The 19,783-nt window shown below is 46.7% G+C and overlaps 1 protein-coding gene and 1 long non-coding RNA gene across 3 annotated transcripts in view; one reads left to right on the plus strand and one right to left on the minus strand.

Annotated features, from left to right (window-relative positions):
* SLC7A1 (solute carrier family 7 member 1) overlaps positions 1–19,783 on the minus strand; it is a 75,994-nt gene that overhangs the window by 53,661 nt on the left and 2,550 nt on the right. The window lies entirely within an intron of this gene.
* Positions 1–19,783, plus strand: part of LOC120403942 — a 38,795-nt gene that overhangs the window by 12,836 nt on the left and 6,176 nt on the right. The window contains exons 3-4 of one of the 2 annotated variants that reach the window (XR_005597817.1): positions 16,195–16,293; positions 19,533–19,649. This is a non-coding gene — a long non-coding RNA (uncharacterized LOC120403942). Of the gene's footprint in view, positions 1–16,194; positions 16,294–18,815; positions 18,862–19,532; positions 19,650–19,783 lie in introns of those variants that run through there. The other variant, XR_005597816.1, reaches the window with a different exon arrangement.

Below are 19,783 nucleotides of genomic sequence, written 5' to 3' on the forward strand. Positions count from 1 at the left end.
CATGAAGTCTCAGACTGGCACAGACCTGTCAGAAAGCACGGGACGCCGCGCCGTGGAGATCATGGTGGCAATGGGTCATGCTATGGGACGGCGATTCTGGGCCCGGGAAACAAGCACGGACTGGTGGGACCGCATAGTGCTGCAGGTCTGGGATGAATCACAGTGGCTGCAAAACTTCAGGATGCGTAAGGGCACTTTCCTTGAACTGTGTGACTTGCTGTCCCCTGCCCTGAAGCGCAAGGACACCAGGATGCGAGCAGCCCTGATAGTGCAGAAGCGAGTGGCCATAGCCCTCTGGAAACTTGCCACGCCAGACAGGTACCGGTCAGTAGCGAACCACTTTGGCGTGGGCAAATCTACCGTGGAGGTTGCTGTGATGCAAGTAGCCAACGCAATCGTTGAACTCCTGCTCTCGAAGGTAGTGACCCTGGGAAACGTCCAGGTCGTCATAGCTGGCTTCGCCGCGATGGGATTCCCAAACTGCAGTGGGGCTATAGATGGGACTCACATCCCTATCCTGGGACCGGACCACCAGGCCAGCCAGTACATTAACCAAAAGGGCTACTTTTCAATTGTGCTGCAAGCACTGGTGGACCATAGGGGACGTTTTACCAACATCTACGTCAGGTGGCTGGGCAAGGTTCATGACGCGCGTGTTTTCAGGAACTCTGGTCTGTTTAAACGCCTCCAGGCAGGTAGTTTCTTCCCGGACCACAAAATAACTGTTGGGGATGTGCAGATGCCTACAGTGATCCTCGGGGACCCAGCCTACCCGCTAATGCCCTGGCTCATGAAGCCCTATACAGGCGCCCTGGACAGTGACAAAGAACTCTTCAACTACCGGCTGAGCAAGTGCAGAATGGTGGTGGAGTGTGCTTTCGGACGTCTCAAGGGGAGATGGCGGAGCTTACTGACTCGCTCGGATCTCAGCGAAAACAATATCCCCATTGTTATTGCAGCTTGCTGTGTGCTCCACAATCTCTGTGAGAGCAAGGGGGAGACCTTTATGGAGGGATGGGAGGTTGAGGCAAATCGCCTGGCTGCAGATTACGCTCAGCCAGACACCCGTGCCATTAGAAGATCCCAGCGGGAAGCGCTGTGCATCCGGGAGGCTTTGAAAGCTAGGTTCCTCAGAGAGCAGGGTAACCTATGACTGTCCAGTTGCTTTACAGAGAAGCTGAACCTGCCCGTTTCTTTACCCATTTACTGTTGACTCTCCTCTGCAGTCTCATACCCCGTTCACCCCGTTTGCCCCCTTCCAACACACGTGTAAAAATAAAGGTAATGGAGCATTGTTATTTAAAAACCTTTTCTTTAATAATGATTTCGCGTCAAAGGGTTGAAACAGGGACGCGGATTGTGGTGGGTAGGGTGTGCAGTGATGTAGAGACTGCTTCTAGACTCTAGGAATGATAGCCTACTGCTCCTACAGCGGTCTCTGGGAGGAGGACGGTTACAGGTGGGTGTGCAGGAAGGGGTGAGGGGTGTAGGCTTTGGGACGGAGTTTGGGTGCAGCCTCAGGGCTGGGGTGGGGCGGAGGAAGGGGTGCGGGGGGTGTGGGACGGGGGAGGCGGCGTAGGGGGTTGCGGGCTGTGGCTGGGGCTGAGGGTTTGGGGCATTGTGGAGGCTCAGGGCAACGGTAGAAGGGCAGGGTGATGGCAACCTGCCTTGCCATTTGTGGATGGCAGGTGCTAGTACCCTGGGGCAGCAGACAGCATTTGTGCCGGTAGCCGCTCTACTGTCAGGTAGGGATGCAGTGCGGGGGGGAGGGGGGCGAGACGACACGCCGGGGGAGGGGTGGCAGGTGGGTGCTGGGACCTGCTCCAGGCAGGGAATTGACGGGGCAGGGGGAGACCCGCGTAGGCCAGGGCCCGATCCAGGCTGGGCCGGGGGAGAGACCCACCTCCAAGTATACCTGGAGCAGGGCACCTGCCGCCTATGAACAGAACATTAAAAACACCTCACAGACTGACCAGGGTGCCTAGTGACTGCACTCAGTGAGTAACCTGCTGTTGATCCTGCCCCCATGTCTGTACCCTGTTCATGGTGACTGTCCTATGCAATTACCAAACCCCTCTCCCCCCTTCACAGAAAGTCTTCAGCAAACAAACATGACAGAAACAGTAATTAACAGCAAACTACTTTTAATACTCGACAACACAGTAAAGGTGAGAACTTTTCAAAATCTAGGGACTGAGAACTTTTGGGTAATTTAGCAGTCCGCTGTGGTGCAGTGACAGTTTTCACGGCCCTTGGTACCCCTCCTTCTTGTTATTCTGGGAGAGGTGGGTATTGGAGTGTGTGGCGGGGGAGGGCGGTTGCAGACACAGTGCAGGGGGGCTCTGTCCTCCTGCCTGCGGTCCTGCAGAACATCGACAAGGCGCCTGAGCGTGTCCGTTTGCTCCCTCAGTAGTCCAAGCAGCGTTTGAGTCGCCTGCTGGTCCTCCTGACGCCATCTGTCCTCCCGTTCGCTGTGTGAGCGCTGCTGCTGTGTGAGGTTCTCCCTCCACTGGCTCTGCTGGTCCGCTTCTGCTCTGGAGCAGCCCATAAGTTCTGCAAACATCTCGTCCCGGGTCCTTTTCTTACGACGCCTAATCTGCGCCAGCCTCTGTGAGGGGCATGGTGGAGCAGGTCGGGATACTGTTGCAGCTGTGTGAGGGGGAAAAGGAAGTGAATTGCTTACAAAGATGCCTTTTCTTAAAAATGAAATATAGTCTACTCATTGCCTGTGAACCAGACCATGGACGGCACCTATCTCCTGAGCACTCACTCAGGGAAAGTTCGATTTATCTGCATTCGCTTTCATTGCCTGGGGTATTGCACTGCAGACCAGACAAGCGGGGCAGGAAAGCTGAATCCGTGGAGCAGCCAGGCATGGTAAGCCAAAGGCTTTTGGCTGCTTAAAAGTCAGTGTCCAGCTCTGTCCTCTTGATGCAGGCAATCCTGAAAGCATAAACTCTGCCCCTGTTCCACCCCCTCACGGTTTTCCCTTGGAAAAGATCCCTGTATGCTGCCACTCTGTAGCCTCCAGCACGTGGCTCTAAAGTGACGCTTCTTGTTGTTCTAAGGAACAGTGAAGCACTACCAATAGTAATAGTACACAAATCATTCTACTTCCATGCAGGAGTCTGTGCGCGAGATCACCCTGAGGAGGGTGTCATGGAGAGACAGGGAGCGCATGCTGAATGAAAGCCAGCACAAACCAGGGCCCTATGCTGCGATGCTCGTCAAGGCACTGGTCCCGGAGTACCAGCTGAGAGCGTGGCGCGGAAAAGTATGTTACCTCGGAGCACCCAATAAGCCAGCTCTCCCCAGGAACCTCCTCCATAGGCTTTTCGACTACCTCCAGGAGAGCTTCGTGGAGATCTCCGCGGAAGATTCCTGTTCCATTCCCCTACATGTAGACCTTCTGTTCGCCTAGTCTATTTTCCTGTTCCATTAATAATAAAAGTTTACATGTTTAAAGCACTTACCGACTGATCCTCCTCCTGATTCAGGGTCCGTGGTAACGGCTGCGGAGGGTTGGTAGGGGATCTCAGTGAGGGTGATGAAGAGATCCTGGCTGTCGGGGAAATCAGCGTTGTAAGTGCTGTCGACTGCCTCCCCCTCCTCATCTCCTTCCTCATCTTCCCCATCTGCGAACGTCGACGAGGAACTGGCCGTCGACACTATCCCTTCGTCAGAGTCCACGCACACTGGTAGGGCAGTGGTGGCAGACCCACCGAGAATGGCATGCAGTGCCTCATAGAAGCGGCATGTCTGGGGCTGGGCTCCGGAACGTCCGTTTGCCGCTTTGATTTTATGGTAGCCTTGTCTCAGCTCCTTGACTTTCACGCGGCACTGCATTGCATCCCGGCTGTATCCTGTCTGTCATGGCTTTGGAGACCTTCTCGTAGGTCTTCGCATTCCGTTTGTTGGAGCGCAGCTCTGAAAGCACAGACTCATTGCCCCACACACCGATCAGATCCAAGACTTCCCGGTCAGTCCATGCTGGGGACCTCTTTCTATTCTGGGATTGCCTGGACTCCTCTGCTGGAGAGCTCTGCATCGTTGCCGGTGCTGCTGAGCTCGCCCCGATGTCCAACCAGGACATGAGATTCAAAGTGCCCAGACAGGAAAAGGAATTCAAATTTTCCTGGGTCGTTTCCTGTGTGGCTGGTCAGAGCATCCAAGCTCGGACTGCTGTCCAGAGCGTCAACAGAGTGGTGCAGTGTGGGATAGCTCCCGGAGCTACTAAGTTCGATTTGCATCCACACCTAGCCTAATTTGACATGGCCATGTCGAATTTAGCGCTACTCCCCTCGTCGGGGAGGAGTACAGAATTTGAACTAAAGAGCCCTCTATGTCGAATTAAATGGCTTCCTGGTGTGGACGGGTGCACGGTTAATTCGAATTAACGCTGCTAAATTCGAATTAAAGTCCTAGTGTAGACCAGGCCTAAGAAAGATTAATTCAAACTGGAACAGGTGCAGAGATGGGCTACTAGGATGATCGAGGAATGGAAAACTTACCTTATGAAAGTAAACTCAAAGAGCTTGGCTTGTTTAGCCTAACCAAAAGAAGACTGGGGGGAGATATGATTGCTTTCTATAAATACATCAGAGGGATAAATACTGGGGAGGGAGAGGAGTTATTTAAATGCCAATGTGGACACAAGAACGAATGGATATAAACTAGCCAACAATAAGTTTAGGCTTGAAATTAGATGAAGGTTTCTAACTATCAGAGAAGTGAAAATCTGGAACAGCCTTCCAAGAGGAGCAGTTGGGACAAAAAACTGAACTGGCTTCAAGGCTGAGATTGATAAATGGAAGGCATGGTATGAGGAGACTGCCTACAATGACATGTGGCCCATCTGCAACTGCTAACAACAAATATCTCCAATGGCCAGCAATGGAACACTGGATGGGGAGGGCTCTGAGTCACTACAGAGAATTCTTTCCCAGCTGTCTGGCTTGTGGGTCTTGCCCACATGCTTAGGGTCTAACTCAGGGGTGGCCAAACTGGGGCTCCAGAGCCACAAGCGGATCTTCAGAAGTTAATATGCAGCTCCTTGTATAGGCACCAACCCTGGGGCTGGAGCTACAGGCACCAACTTTCCAATGTGCTGGGGGAGGAGGGGGAAGGCTCACTGCTTAACCCCTGACTCTGCCACAGACCCTGCCCCTACTTCAGCCCTTCCCCCAAGGCCTCCACTCCTTCCTGCCCCCTTCCCTGAGCCTGCCATGCCCTCGCTCCTCCCCCTCCCCCGCAGCCTCCTGCATGCCACAGGAGGCATGGGAAAGGAGGGGGAGGCGCGGATCAGCAGGGCTGCTGGCAGCCGGGGGAGGGAGCTAATGGGGGGCTGCTGATGTATTATTGTAGCTCTTTGGCAATGTACATAGGTAAATTCTGGCTCTTTCAGGCGCAGGTTGGCCACCCTTTGTCTAACTGATCCCCATATTTGGGGTTGGAAAGGAATTTTCCCCCGGGTCAGGTTGGCAGAAACCGGGGGGGGGGGGGGGGGGTTGCATTCCCCTGCAGCATGGGGCATGGGTCACCTGCAGATTTAAACCAGTGTAAAGTTGGATTCTCTGTAACTTGAAGTCTTTAAATCATGATTTGAAGATTTCAGTAACTCAGCCAGAGGTTATTGGTCTATTACAGCCGTGGGTGGGTGAGGTTCTATAGCCTGCAATGTGCAGGAGATCAGACTAGATGATCATGATGGTCTCTTCTGGCCTTAAAGTCTTTGAGTCTAAAAAATAATCGCAATGCACCACTGATGTGAGTTCTCGTTAGGTTTAACATGTTACTGATACTTAAAAAAACAAAGCGCTTTAGATTTTATTGCGTCATTGATTTTTAGATTGAGGCTTCCCATCTTTCCCCGTATCTGCATGCTCAGGGCCAGATTTATCAGAGGCCAACACTGCCTGTAAGTGCCTCTTATAGAATTCTTCTCCACATGGGGACCATCCATAACAGATGAAGAGTCAATGTAGCTGCTTCTGGGTGCAGAAGCAAGCCAAAGATGTTCCTAGCATGGCCAGAACCTTCCTACGCCCCAGCTATTCCCAGTTTCTATAACCTGAGACTTCTCTATCCTGCACTAAGTGCTGAACCAGCCCCCAGCACCTCCAGCATAGAGTGCAGTGCAAAACCACCTTTGTCCCCCACAGTATTCAGTAGCATTTTGCTCCCACTTGGCACAGATGTAATTGACTACACAAAGCACAGGGAAATTGTGTCTCAGGCCCTCCCCTTTGGGTGACAGGATATTTGATTTTTATGCATTGCTCTGTTACCTCCACTGGCATTCAGGCAGCTGAATCACTGTGTTTTTAAACCAAGCACAGATATTATTTATTTGTTATGTTCTGCTCTGATTTAATAGGAGTTAATATACTATTTTATTTAGAAAGCTCATTAAAGTCCCACTGTGAGAAATTTTCTACATAAAACCTCTACTTGTATAGTAATCAGGAAACTCTGAGGGGGTAAGGAGACTATGAGATAATTGGTCCGTTGAGTTTTCCTTTCCTCTGCAGTTCTTTATTATTAAATAGCGTGTGACCAGTAAGCAAAGCCCAAATGAAAGCCACACTGTAGAGCAATGAAATGATTTTATCTCTGGTGTGATGTATGCTCAAACTATAGAAGTTTGGGGAAAATTCCAGAGAGAATTCCAGAATTCCAGAAGCAGAGGGGATGACTCAGTAGGCTAAGCATGTGTGTGAAATAAGTAGGCCCTGTGTAATGCAGATTCAAATCTCACCAGGATTAGCTCCGCCCCTCATTTTTAGGATGTAGATGAATTTGATGCAGTTTGTGAAAGGGTTGTGTGCGGGGCAGTTTCTTCTATGAACCCTAAATACTGATATCCTGGCTGCTCTGGATAGTCACTGAACATCCCATGGCACTTTCTCTTCCAACAAGGCTTTATTCCAGTGTCATTGGCTAAAAATCCTCCCTCCCCTTCCCTGCTTTACAGCTTCAGACTTCCAACCCGAAGGCTGGCTGTATTTCAGTGATGCTGTATGTGTGTATCTGCCCAAAAACTTCATTAATCCAGAGCGGAGGTTGCCCATCGCTGCCTCGTACCCTTCCTGATCATCAATTGCACTGATACTAGAACCTCTGAAAACCATGGCATACAGAGTTACATTGGTTCTGAGTGTGAGCAGCACGTGATAAAGAGAGAAAACCACTGAATAGTCAACCTCCCAGGCTTGAAGGAGACTGGTCAACAATCACTCCCTCCTCTCCTTCCCCCTCCCCTCCAACCAGTTTGACAAGAGACAGAAATGGAGAAGGGCTGTTCACTGTTTTCTACCCCTATTGCATATTAGCACTCCCTCTGCCTCATTCTTTAATCTGTATTAGTACATCTGATAGTCTCCTGTTTTCATAAGCTTTGAATAGCTTTTTAAATATCACTTGCTGAAAGGGGCAGTGGATGTCAGACATTAGCCAAGATAATTACCAAGAGGGTGGTATCAGCTCAGGGAGGCTCAGAGCCACAGTTTGAGCTCCAGGTGTACGCAAAAAAAAGGTACAAGAACTATAAAATTTGGATACAACATGATTTGTTATGGGGGGCTGTATCTCAGGAACCCCTCAGTTGAACAACCTCAAATTTGGACCACTTGCCCTATCCCAGCTTTCCATCTGTCACAATAATTTTCAAGTCAATCCAAGTAAGCATGTGGATTTTAGAGCACTTAAAAAAATCAGTTGTTCAATAGTAAGGTAGACTCAGTCTTAACTACAGTGGTGCTACCATTCCACTCTAATAAAGCCAAACTATGGCTGCTCTAATGTAAGTGTGTTGGAGTGGACCAAAAGGGCGCACAGAACTCCTTCCTCTCTCACTGCTCCAGTGTAGAAGGCAGCCATAATTTGGTTGCTTGCATGCCTCACGTGCAGAGTGCGGGGAGCTAGCATTATTGGCAGGGCAGAATGGCCTGGAGGGGCCATGTCTGGACAGAGCGGGCCCCTAGCCATGCTATGCACTGTAGAGAAGCAAGCAGAGAGCCCACTGAGTGGGAGCCCTTCCAAATGGGATAATAGGTGTCTTTAATAGCATGCTAAATAATGCAGGTGTACTACCTCTAAACACTGATCCTTTTGAGGTGACCTTTTCCCGTACCGGAGCCTTAACTTGGATCACAGTTTGTAAAGTGCCCATGGATTCTTCCTCAGTGTTGAGGGATGGGTTAGATGACCTCTTGGGGTCCCTTCTTGCCCTACATTTCTATTATGAGAGTCATTATACAACATCATAAAACTTGATTCTGTTTGCATTCTGATTTTGCTTTCTAATTTGCCCTGTGAGAATCTAGTTCTTACAGTCTCATCATGTCTCCACCATGGAAGTTAATTCTGGCTCCTTCTAACTCCACCATGGAAGTTAATTTTGACTCATTCTAAAACACAAGTCCAGTTATAAAAGAGATGGACTCTGAAAAAGTGTAACTGATTTCCCATAATTCCTTTTACAATCCTGGCAGACTGCACGTTGCCTGCTTTGCTATTTACTTAGCCTTTTTTGCTTCTGTAGCAATCTACATTCACATCTGCCTACATCAACGGTTATTTCTGTGGAAGTCAGGTCTGGACAAAAGCCTGCTTCCTATCCCTTAAAAGTCACTCATTCAACTGTACTTACTTTTGAGACTATGCTTGGACAATATTATCATTGGGCCTCTCACGTTACTGATGTGGAACTCCATGATAGAAATAAGTGAAATCACTCAGTACACAATATTATCAGAGGTGACTATATTTATATCCATAAAAAGATAACATCCTCATCAACCAAATGATGTTTCATGAAGCAAGTACACATTTTCCATGAGAAAAATTTGTCAAATGACGTTTTAAGACAAAATAGTGTTCTTTTTTGCATTGTCATCAATGCCCACATTTTGCAAGGAAAACACCATTTAATTTTGTTGCACCTTTGTCATCATATTTTTAGGGTTACCATAGGTCCATATTTTCCTGGACATGTCCAGCTTTTTAATTGTTAAATCGCCGTCTGGGAGGATTTTTTAAATATGTAAAAATGTCTGGGAAAATAGGGACCTATGGTAACCCTACCATGAAAATGATGCAGGGCTAAGCGGGGGGAGCGGAGGCCGCCAGGGTGAGCTGGGCAGGGGCAGCAGGGGGCACTGGCCAGGGGCTGGGTTCGCTCCTGGCCTGGCGTTGTGCAATGAGCAGGAAGCTGCAGCCCGGTCCTTATCAGCAGGCGGGGCTGGGCCCCGGGCCTTGGGCCCTGGGCTCCGGCTCCATGGGTGGCGGGGGGCAGCGGCTGTAGGCACCTCCCGGCAGGGCCAGGAAACAGCAACAGCAGCGCAGCCTCTCCTTACCCATGGCAAGCTACGCTCCCCACCTGCCCCTGCTGCTGTGGAGCCTGCCACCGCCCTGGCTCAGGCCGCCTGGCTTCCCCCAAGTGGCACCTGGTTCCTGCTGCTCTCGGCTGGCAGGTGTGGGGCCCCAGCCAAACCTGTCCCCTTTCATCTCCTCCGCGGTGGCGCCCCCCGCTCCGCGTCCTCCCGGGTGGCTGCGGCGGCAGCGGCCGGGGAGCCCGAGAGGAGGAGCGGCCCCCAGGCAAGCGGGGAAGACTCCAAGGTGAAGAGGCTGCTGGCCCTGGCGCGACCCGAGCGCTGGAGACTGACAGGTACCTGCCCCTGCCCCATCCCAGCACCGCCTGCCCCCCAGCCCAGGGAGTGTTACCTGCCCCACCAGCCTCAGCGCCCTGTCCCATACTGTCAGCCACCTCAATGTCACTGTGTCACCAGCACCCCTTGGCAAAGAGCCCCCGATCTTCACAAACAGCTGTCACTGCAGGCCTGACAAACTCACTGCACCCACACATGTCTGTCTTACCCACAAAGAGGAACGTGGAAGGGATCTACACAAGGATGGTAACTTGCCAAGAGTGAGAATCTTTGTGAGATGTGCACATGGGTAATATTGAAGGAATAATGTATTTACCTTAAAAGTCTGCTTTATAGACTTGGAGTAGAAATTAGTCACTGGGGATAATGGCCCTTTGGGGCAAAGGGGATTTGTCACCCTGCCTAACCTGGCTGGTGATGCAATGCAAGGCTCAATTGTTTAGCTTTGCACAATAGTAAGACTTTGCCTCTGATGGTGTCCCATTCAATGGCAAACAATTGAAATGCCTTAAAGGTAAAAAAGAAACATTACAACAGGACTGGAGTTTGCCCTGTGTGCAAACAGAAACAAAGGCTGTTTTCAGTAAAACACAGAGGAGGGAGTAGCACTCTGTATCCTTTCACTGAGGAAACCCCTTCTGAAACAGGGCTGCTTTCATGAATGTTTGGTTCCTGGTGTTTGGGAAACCAGTCAATTCTGCAAACAGACTGAACTTTGTGGGGAGAGGAGGAACCTACTTTGAGACAAGAAAGTGTAGGCCCAGGTTCACGTTTTATGATTTTGTTTTATATTGTAATCATTTGTTTCCATCACTCTTGTTTCTAGTTAAATCCTCATTCTTAAATAAACTGTCTTTTGTTTGGGCAGTAAGCCAGCGGCAGGTTGGGGGGGGCCGTGTGTGAAAAGGCCAGTGGCGGGCAGCGGGGATCGAAGAGGCGAGCGGCGAGGGAACCACCGGCGGGTGGGGGTGAGGAGGCAAGAAGCGGTGAGCCAGCGGCAGGCGGGGGTTCTCAGGGCAGGCATGGGGGTTTCTGGCAGGGAAGTGAGGAGGTGAGTGGCAGGTGGGAGGAGGCGAGCAGTGGGTGGGGGACTGAGGAGGGATACAGCAAGCCAGCGGTGGGCCAGGGGGTGAGGAGGGGTGCGGTGGCGGGGCGACTTGGGCAGAGCGTGGGAAGAGAGGGGGTGGACTGTGGGCAGGGCCAAGACTCCCTGTAGACTGTCCTCTTTTTTGAATGTTCAGATATGGTAACCCTATCATATTTTAAAACAGCAGATTTCAGTCAATATCTGGATATATTGTTAAGTTATATATTTCAACATACCTTCCTCCTAGAACCACCACGTTTGACATCCCTTCTCATACCTACAGAGCAATTATTTAGAATCAGATACTGAAGGCACTGTATGTCAGACTTTGATTTATAATAAGTGCTATTACTATTAGAGCCTTTAAATGACAGCAGATGGTAATATTATAGTTTCATCCCAGGGCTTTGGGGGGGAAAAGGACAGGTTTAAAATAACACTGGAGATTTTAAAGCAAGATAAATTATTGGAAAAAAATGTTAATTACTGTTATCACCAAAAATTTGGACCATGGGATGAAAATGAAATCCTTTGCTGTGTTTTATTTCCTTGGGGAAAAAAAGCAGGGATAAAAGGATACTATCATCAGTTAGTGGTTCTACTAGAACAGTAAAGATTTTTCCACACCACAGCATTGTGCAGTATGTATATATACATATGTTAAAGAAAAACTATTTCAGGAGTTTTTAAAGAGTTTCTAGAAGTCTTATTAGGAATCTTTTTTGTATTACTCTGCCTGCAAAGCCAGGTTCCTTCGATACCAGGGCTGAGAGAGAGCTATGAAAACCTCTAGCAACCACCATCTTAAATAGATTTTCTAGAAAATTATCTCAGCCATAAAGCCACTGAGAGCACATCACTCTGAGGATCCACTCACTACAATGGCTACCCACAGACAGATCAATTTCAAAGTCTCACATTTCGCCCAAGAAGAATGACCTCCCGCAACAGGGACATTCCTCAAGAACTTTTAAACTATCACCCTTGAGGGAGAAACTCATGGGAGCAGGTTAGCTTCCTACACAAGGCTTTGAAACTCCTACTGAAGGAGCATAAAGGACCACAGTCTCAATCCTTTTTACATAGGCCATCAAATAGCCATGAAATAGTAGGGAACCTGGGTTAGATTTTAATAAGCAATGCAGAGATGGATGACTCTATATTCTGTTACTAAAGCCATCAAATCCCATGTACTTAGAATAATTTTTAAAGATGCATATTATTAACATTGCTAACTGGAACCCCGTAACAAGTAAAATGAAACCCACCTCCATAAAATAAATCCAGTCCTACAACTGACAAGTTAGTGAACCCAATTTTCAAATTCACAGTTGATTCTCTTGCTTCTAATTCTTTCTCTCAGTTATTCAATCACTGCATTAGCCATTTATATGAGCATATCAAGCCTGATTCACTGCTACATTTCTCCACTTTTACACCAGGTTAAATTAGCTGAAATTGGAGGAATTACATCAAACTGAAGTAAGACAGTGATGAATTAGGCCCTTGGGATCAAAAACTGTTTCCTTAGCCAGACATCAGCTGAGTGGGAATTTAGGATTCTAAATTTGAGGGGTGATTTTACACTTTCATTTTCCATTACTATTCAAAATAAAGTATCAGAGGGGTAGCTGTGTTAGTCTGGATCTGTAAAGGCAGCAAAGAATCCTGTGGCACCTTATAGACTAACAGACGTTTTGGAGCATGAGCTTTCGTGGGTGAATACTCCAAAACTCATGCTCCAAAACGTCTGTTAGTCTATAAGGTGCCACAGGATTCTTTGCTGCTTTTACAGATCCAGACTAACACGGCTACCCCTCTGATACTTGACACCATGCAAGGCACTGCATTTAGCCATATGGAGTGGAAATCCATCAACTTTTTTCCTCCGACGAAGTGGGTATTCACCCACGAAAGCTCATGCTCCAAAACGTCTGTTAGTCTATAAGGTGCCACAGGATTCTTTGCTGCTATTAAAAATAAAGTAAATTAAAATAAATCACTGGTAAGAGGCTGAACTGAACTTGCTGTGCCCACTAGCTACAAGATCTCCAAGCCAATGTTACCCAGGCCAGGTCTACACCAGGAGCGCTTTCCTAGCGTAGACGCAGTTATACTGGTAAAACTGCTTTTGCTAGTATAGCTCATTCCTGCCCCATCCCAAGTCAAATAAGCTATATCTCTAAAAGTGCAGTTTTGCCAGTATAACTGCGTCTACACTGTGCTTTTGGTGGCACAGCTATTTTGGTCAGAGATCACACCTCATCATACCACTGATCAACAGACCCATGCAAGCAAAAGTTTATAGTGTATGCCTGGCCCTCATATATATGTGACACAAAGATAACAATGGAGGCATGTTCATAGCCAATAGCCAAAAAATAACAGATTAGTTAAAAAAAAATTTAAAAAAAGCAATAACAAACTAATATAATGGCTTCCTTGGAGATGCTCATTGATTTAGTAGATACAGGGAGAAATTGTGAAATTAAAACATTGCCCTTGATAGGTGGCAGTGCGGAAATGCTGCCCTCCGCGCAGAATACAGGCACAATACCTACTTGAGTGCAGGGTGCTGCTGGTATCTCCTTTAAGAGGCTGCAGCATGAACGCCCAATATATGGAGCCAGCTCTTCTGCCAATGAGGAGGAAGAGGATGGGGCCACTGCCTCACCCTCAGCTTGTCACTCCCTTCCCTGCTGTGAAGACTAGCTTTGCACAGCCCTTGCACTGCCAAAGGCATGGTCAGCATCATGTCTGCTAACTCACTGCTTCACAACCACATTAAAACATTTTGTAACATGTCACGACAAGTCTCTACAGGGCTGGGCACAAGCTGGCCCACAGCATACACTGTAAGCCTATTTGTTTGGGGGACATCAAAATCATATGGATGAAAAGCCTTCAAGGAATGAATAAGTGATCTATGCTGGGGACTATAACCACAATTTGGATAAAATGGAATTTTGGTTAATTAGTAGTTGAATAAACAGGGCTGTGCTCTATTTTTATGCTGTTTGTACCTTGCTAGACTACCACATAGGCCTGGTCTACACTGGGGCGGGGGGGGTCGATCTAAGGTATGCAACTTCAGCTACGTGAATAGCGTAGCTGAAGTCGAAGTACCTTAGCTCGAATTACTTACCCGTCCTCATGGCGCGGGATCGACATCCGCGGCTCCCCCGTCGACTCTGCTACCACCACTCGCTCCGGTGGAGTTCCGGAGTCGACAGGAGCGCGTTCAGGGTTCGATATATCACGTCTAGATGAGACGCGATATATCGAACTCCGAGAAATCGATTGCTACCCGCCGATCTGGCGGGTAGTGAAGACGTACCCATAGTAAACTTGTTTAAATAATTGGATAAATATCAGTTAGGTAAAAATGAATATCAACTGATTGATTAATAGAAGGCAATAATTAATTGTAAGCCCTGAAAGTGGCTAACAACAAGAGGGATTCAAATGTAAGTCTAGTCCCTATAGTTTAGAAAGTATATGGACAACGAAGAGCAAAATAAATCACAAGGACTGGAGAATGACATTAGGCAAGAGTGAAATTCTAAATCTCTATAGCCTCTTCTCTTTTTTCTAGGGTCTAGGCCCTAGACCAGGGGTAGGCAACCTGTGGCATCCGTGCCAAAGGCGGCACGCGAGCTGATTTTCAGTGGCACTCACACAGCCCGGGTCCTGGCCACCGGTCCGGGGGGGCTCTGCATTTTAATTTAATTTTAAATGAAGCTTCTTAAACATTTTAAAAACCTTATTTATTTTACATACAACAATAGTTTAGTTATACATTATAGACATAGAAAGAGACCTTCTAAAAATGTTAAAATGTATTACTGGCACGCAAAACCTTAAATTAGAGTGAATAAATGAAGACTCGGCACACCACTTCTGAAAGGTTGCCAACCCCTGCCCTAGATCCTAGAAAAAGGAAAAGAAGAACACAGTTTGCAATCATGAGAACAGGAGAAATGATGAAAGACTTATTTCCCAACTACAAAAAAGGCAGGAGCAAGCGGCTAAGGCAAAAAAAAAAAGGGGGGGGGGGGTAGATACAGGGTTTTTTTTTAAGTTTTTAACGGTAAGAGCAGTAGACTCAGAATGGGTTACCATGAAGCAGTCGAGGCATCAGCAGTGCGGCTATTCAAGAACATGTTCAATAAGTGGTAATAATTCACCAAGTAATCCTTCACAATGCAGAAGTCAATGAAAAATTTTAATCTGGATCCATAGTCCATGACCAATTCCTGAAGACACTAGTGTTAATCAGAGCTGGTCAGCAAACCAAATTTTAGTTCCCTGAAAATTTTCAAGTTTCCAGAAACATTTTGCATCCTGACTCAGGATGAAAAACCAAAACTGGAATTTTTTCACAGAACTGAAATTCTGCAATATTTCATTTCAGAAACACTGAAACACAGTGATTCTAAAACTAAATTTGCTCCTGGGGATCCCTGATCGCTTACCGGGCTAACTGCAGAGAGTTGGAATCCTGGAAGACAGGGCTGTTGCTGACTGAAATTGATATGAATCTTGTCTGTTTCATAGCTGCCCACCAGGGAACAGCAGCCATGAAACTGAAAAGAATCATGTTGATGTCAACCTGAGGTGGACATGGCTTCCATAGCTCCAGTGCAGCCAGCCTCCCAGGCTACCAGGGACCCAAGAAAGCTCTGGGTACAAGGTAGCCCAAAAGATAGGCTGAAGGAGCTTGGAGCAGGAAGTCCTGGCTCCCAAGTTCCAGGCTCCTAACTCAATGGGCTGCTGAGGAGCTTTATGGATGAGATGACTAGAAATTAGACAGGTTTTTGATTGAAACCTGTCTGGGAGGCAGAGTTCTGATTCACTGAAATCAAACCATTCCACAAAATGTTTAAATTTCAGTGAATTAGCCAATTCACTGGAAAAAAGATTTCACTGGAATTTTTCCAACCAGCTCTAGAATTAATCTCACTGAACACTTAGTGCTAGATGCAATACTGACAACTAAGCGTAGTCAATGGGACTATTCACAGTGGTAAGCAATATGCATGATAGACCCGAGCATTCTACCAACAACTTCAGCTATGACTGAATTTCATACTTTTCTGGTAGGTTTAAGGCTTAACAGTATAGTAGTGTCATTAATTATGTTAGGTTTGTTCTAGATAGAACAGATCAAATTAATCTCTGGGGTAAACAGGCACAACTCTCAAAATCCAAGAACCTTAGAACTGAATTTGTAGAGATTAACATTAAATGTCATTAGAAGTCTGATTTGCTGTGTAGGTTTAATCACATATATTTTAAAAATATATATATTTAAGTGAAAAACTCAACTCGTCCTTAATATTGAACCTATCTGGTTGCTGAGAGAGGAACATAGTAGATCTTGTCTGCCCAACAGCTGGAATTAAAGAGGAAAACACAGGTGCAAAATTCATTTTTCAGGTCTCAGAAAGCTGCGAATAGGACAAGAAGTGACATTTCTGAAACTCTGGGGACGTCTCACTGTACTAGAGTGGAGGCAAGGAAACTAAGGAATCCTAGGTAAGAATTAGGAGTGTCAATTAATCGCAGTTAACTCACTTGATAAACTCAAAAAAACTAACTGTGATTAAAAAAATTAATCGTGATTATCGCACTGTTAAACAATAGAATAAGAACTGAAATTTATTCAATATTTTGGATGTTTTTCTACATTTTCAAATATATTAATTTCTATTACAACACAGAATACAAAGTGTCCAGTGCTCACTTTACAATATTATTTTATTACAAATATTTGCACTGTAAAAATTATAAACAAAAGAAATAGTATTTTTCAATTCACCTCATACAAGTACTGTAGTGCAATCTCTTTATTGTGAAAGTGTAACTTACAAATGTAGATTTTTTGTTACATAACTGTACTCAAAACCAAAACAATGTAAAACTTTAGAGCCTGCAAGTCCACTCAGTCCTACTTTTTGTTCTGCCAATTGACAAACAAGTTTGTTTACATTTATGGGAGATACTGTTGACTGCTTATTTACAATATCAACTGAAAGTGAGAACAGGCATTCACATGGCACTTTTGTAACGAGCGTTGCAAGATATTTACGTGCCAGATATGCTAAACATTCATATGCCCCTTCATGCTTCAGCCACCATTCCAGAGGACATCCTTCCATGCTAATGATGCTCATTACAAAAATAATGCATTACTTAAATTTGTGACTGAACTCCATGGGGGAAAATTGTATGTCTCTTGTTCTGTTTTACCTGCATTCCGCCATATATTTCATGTTATAGTAGTCTCAGATGATGACCCAGCACATATTCATTTTAAGAACACTTTCACAGCAGATTTAACAGAACGCAAAGAAGGTACCAGTGTGAGATTTCTAAGGATAGTGTGACAAAGTAGGGTTTTATTCATCTTGTTATGTTGCATGTGAATCTTACTGTCCTTTACTAATACTGTACGTACCTTAGTTTCCCAGTGTACTGCATCAATACTTCAGTGGTGGGAACTGGGTGTGTGATTTTTGCTGAGGCCCTCAGGGCAGGTGAGGCTGCCCAGCTGTTTGCACCTATGTAACCTGAGACCCAGGAGGGGGATGCGACCAGGTGACACCTTTTGCCCAGGAAGCGAAACAAAGAGAAGGAAGAGGAGCAACAGGGGGCTGTCTGCGTGGGGGGACTGGAAGAGGAGGAGTCCAGGTCATCTGGCCCAGGACTTCCAAGATGGACTTGGCTGAAAGTCACGGATTTCTGTACTAACAAGCTCTGTTCTACACTGTGTTCCTGTCGACTAATAAATCTTCCATTTTACGCTGGTTGAGAGTCATGTCTGACTGCAGAGTTGGGGTGTAGGACCCCTCTGGATTCTCCAGGAGCCCCGCCCGGGTGGACTTGCTGCAGAAAGCACATGGTGTGGAAGGGGATGCTGAATGCTCCGAGGTCAGACCCAGGAAGGTTGAAGCTGTGTAAGCTTCTTGCACTGGAGACAGTATGCTCAGAGAGAGGAGGCATGCTCCCCCAGAGTCCTGACTGGCTTCATACGGAGTAGTTCCAGATAGGGCCGGTGCAAGGATGTTTCGCGCCCTAGGCGAAACTTCCACCTTGCGCCCTCCCCCGTCCCCGAGCCCCCGCCCTGAGGCGCCCCCCCCCCCGCATGGCAGCTCCCCCCCTCTGACCTGAGGCGCCCCCCCGTGGCAGCTTAGGTGCTGCAAGCCTGGGAGGCGGAAGAAGTGAAGCAGCCATGGCATGCTCGGGGAGGAGGCGGGGCAGGGGTGAGCTGTGGCGGGGAGTTCCCCTGCAAGCCACCACCCCCCTTACTTGCTGCAGGCGGCCCACCCCACGCTCCCCTGCCCCAGCTCCCTCCACCTAAATGCCGGCAGCGACCAGGGTGGCCGAAGATCTGGCCGCCGTGGTCGCTGCTGAAGAAAATGCTGCCCCCCAAATCCTAGTGCCCTAGGCAACAGCCTAGGTCGCCTAAATGGTTGCACCGGCCCTGGTTCCAGAGCATTGACCCAGTTACTCCATGACAGATAAATACAGCAGTCGACCTAAGGTTTAAGAATCTGAAGTGACTTCCAAAATCTGAGAGGGACGAGGTGTGGAGAATGCTTTCAGATGTCTTAAAAGAGCAACGCTCCGATGTGGAAACTACAGAACCTGAACCACCAAAAAGGAAAATCAACCTTCTGCAGGTGGCATCTGACCCAGATGATGAAAATGAACATGCATCGGTCTGCTCCGCTTTGGATCATTATTGAGCAGAACCCGTCATCAGCATGGGCGTATGTCTTCTGGAATGGTGGTTGATGCATGAAGGGACATGCGAATCTTTAGCGCATCTGGCACGTAAATATCTTGTGATGCCGGCTACAACAGTGCCATGCGAACACTTGTTCTCACTTTCCAGTGACATTGTAAACAAGACCTGGGCAGCATTATCTCCTGCAAATTGTAACCAAATTTGTTTGTCTGAGCGATTGGCTGAAGTACAACTTGTAGGTTCTAGAATTTTCCATTGTTTTATTTTTGAGTGCAGTTATTTTTTGTACATAATTCTACATTTGTAAGTTCAACTTTCATTATGAAGAGATTGCACTACAGCACTTATATTAGGTGAATTGAAATATACTATTTCTTTTGTTTTTTTACAGAGCAAATATTTGTATTCTGTACATTTTGTATTCTATGTTGTAACTGAAATCAATATATTTGAAAATGTAGAAAATATCCAAAGCTATTTAAATAAATGGTATTCTATTATTGTTTAACAGTGTGATTATTTTTTAATTGCTTGACAGCCCTAGTAAGAATGTTAATGTAACATTGTGGAGGTGCCATTTGGAATAAAACTACCCCAGACTCAAAAATGTCACTTCCTGCCCTATATCCCATATTTATGAGATTTGAAAATGAGCATTATACCTGCATTTCCCCATTTACCCCAGCTCTTGGGCCACGATCTACTATGTTAAACATTAACAAGATAGGGGCAATATTACTCACAATTTCTCATGTTATATAACAAAGAGTGAAATAAACGGAAGTTATACACAATACTACACATAGGTCTATTTTATAGACATAGGTCTCTTTGAAGGAATTTCTATTTAATTGCCAAACACACTTCATTTTATTAACATCAAGTTCTATTTATATCTATCTGTGTATTTATCCTGCACTCACTACCCTGGTATCTGAGCCCCTATTTGTCATACATTTCAGATAGATGATTAATATGCCTAGGTTTTCCATTGATCTTTTGATATCTTTTTCTTGGGACACAGAGGACCAGAAGCTATAATCCATTCAAGCTGTACTCAGAGCAAAAGAAACTGGGGAAGAGGAACCAGGAAAGGAATCGAAGATGGCTAGCTCCCAGATCCTCCTACAGGACCACTCTGGTATGTGGGAATCATCAGGGTGTAGATATACTCCATGGCCTGGTCTACACTTGGCGGGGAGATCGATTTAAGTTACACTTCAGCTATGTCAGTGCCGTAGCTGAAGTCAACATACTTAGATTTACTCACAGCGG

The sequence above is a fragment of the Mauremys reevesii genome, linkage group 1 (genome assembly GCF_016161935.1).
Source record: "Mauremys reevesii isolate NIE-2019 linkage group 1, ASM1616193v1, whole genome shotgun sequence".
NCBI lineage: Eukaryota > Metazoa > Chordata > Testudines > Geoemydidae > Mauremys > Mauremys reevesii.